The following is a 2,176-nucleotide window of genomic DNA, read 5'->3' on the forward strand; positions in this document are numbered from 1 at the left end:
GACTTGCCCAAAGTTAGTTTATAAGATATAATGTGCAGTTCCCAAGTCTTCTGACTTTAAAATTTATGCTTTTTTTTTTTTTTTCCACACTGACGTAAATATTTGATTATCCTCATCCTGGGACTTTCTATTCTTAAAGCAGTGTTTGTATTTTGCTCAAGCAAATAATAAAGCAAGTACCTACTCTGCTTACTCTCAATGAAAAGCATCATCAGTGCCCCTCTGTTACCAGTTAGGCTTTGTAGTAGATTTGGGTCTTTTTGTATCGCTAACAGAAAGAGGCTGATGAAAATAAAACATGATGATTTGGATGAACTCTAATCCACACATGCTTCAGAAATCACATTTTAACTTAAGTATAAAACCAACGCCTTGAAAATTTAATAGATCAAAGAGAAACCAAGAAAAAAAATGCAATTTTAGAAAGGAGAAAAGAATAACAAAGTAGAAGGTAATAGAAGAGAGGATGAAGAGGAAAAGGAAGATTATAAAACAAAACTAAAGAAAAATGGATTTTTCACAATAAATCTCAAAATCCACTCTGGTATTTATATTTTATTTTTTCCAAGTCTTAAACAGTTCCTGTTTGTGACTCATTATTATGGATGCAATTTGGATTGTACTGTGCTTTAGACCATATGGAATATCAGAGTATCTAGAACGCACTGATCCACCCAACTTGTAATTATTTCACTGTATAATTTGAGATGCTTGGTTTGGATTATTTTTTCTCCAGGGATCAAGGTATGTTTTCAAAGCTTTGGTACACAATAACAATTACTGTTCATTGAGGAGAAAGGTTAAGCTTGAAGAGAAAGAATAAATGCTAAGACCTTACCTAAAGTCTTCCCTATCACAGTTAATGGCCACTTCATCTTTCTAGTTGCTGAGTCCAAAACATATTGGAGTCATTCTTAACTCCTTTGTTTCTTTCACACCCTACTTATAACCTATGAGCAAATCTGGTAGCTCTGTTTTCAAAATACTCTAGAATCTGTCCTTCTATCACCAGCTCCATTGGTATCACCCTATTCTAGGACACCATCTTTTCTCAGCTGCTTCCCTTGTTCCTTATCCTCTAAATCTATTCTTAACCTAGAAGCTAGAGTTATTCTGTTGAAATTTTGGTCAGATCATGGCACGTCTCTGCTCACTCCCTCATTGGCTCCCCATTCATCCTAGAGTAAAATCCCAAACTCATTCACGTGTCTCCGCCCTGAAATCTCTGAAATCTATTTAAAATTGCCAACTTACCCTATCCCCCTCTGGAGTGAAGCTTCACAGGTATTGGTGTGTGTGTGTCCATTTTATTCACTGATCTACCTTGAGTACCTAGAAGAATGCCAAGCACAGAGTACATATGTGCTAAATATTTGTTGAAGGAATAAATGAATGATTGTTGAGCCTCTGAAGAATACAGCATAAACAGTTAACTAACCTTTTATTAACCTTGGTTGATTTAAATTTTTCTACTGATATTTGGGTATTATTTTATTATCCCAATAAAGAACTTATCATAGAACCAACACGAGACAGAATACAGTCATTAGAGGAAATGCAATTAATAAGGTACTGTTGGATTGTAGCAGGTACAAAGAAGAGTATCTGCAAGAAGTGAGGCTGGAGAAATAGACCAGATGGTGAGTTCTCTGATATGCTCTGCTAAAAATATTGGGTTTTATCCTGAAAGAAGTATAATATGGCCATTGCCCAGGTTAGATGAATTTAGCGCGAAAAATATATGTTCACAAGAGACAGTAACACAGGGCAAGCTTTATTAGGCAGTGCTTGGACAGGGTTGCATGAGAAGGGAAGTCTCTCACACGATGAGACTCTCCAGAGTCTTCTGGGCAAAGGGGCCCATAAGTACTTACTTATAAAAGTAAGAAAGGATAAATAGCAATATTTATTTGAATATGGCTCCAGTGAGTTTCAGCAGAAATGATGAGGAACATCTTGTAGAAAACCACATGGAAGGCCAGTGTTTGACAGTAATCATGGAGTAATAATAATAACAAAGTTATGGCTTTAAGGAACATTAAGAAAAAAATTGAGAGGACTTAATCATTGGATAAATGTGAAGGTTGAATGCCATTTCTGACTTGAAAAAATGGATGGGGGGCTTCCCTGGTGGCGCAGTGGTTGAGAGTCCGCCTGCCGATGCAGGGGACACGGG

Source organism: Lipotes vexillifer, unplaced genomic scaffold (genome assembly GCF_000442215.2).
Source record: "Lipotes vexillifer unplaced genomic scaffold, Lipotes_vexillifer_v1.1 scaffold756, whole genome shotgun sequence".
Lineage (NCBI taxonomy): Eukaryota > Metazoa > Chordata > Mammalia > Artiodactyla > Lipotidae > Lipotes > Lipotes vexillifer.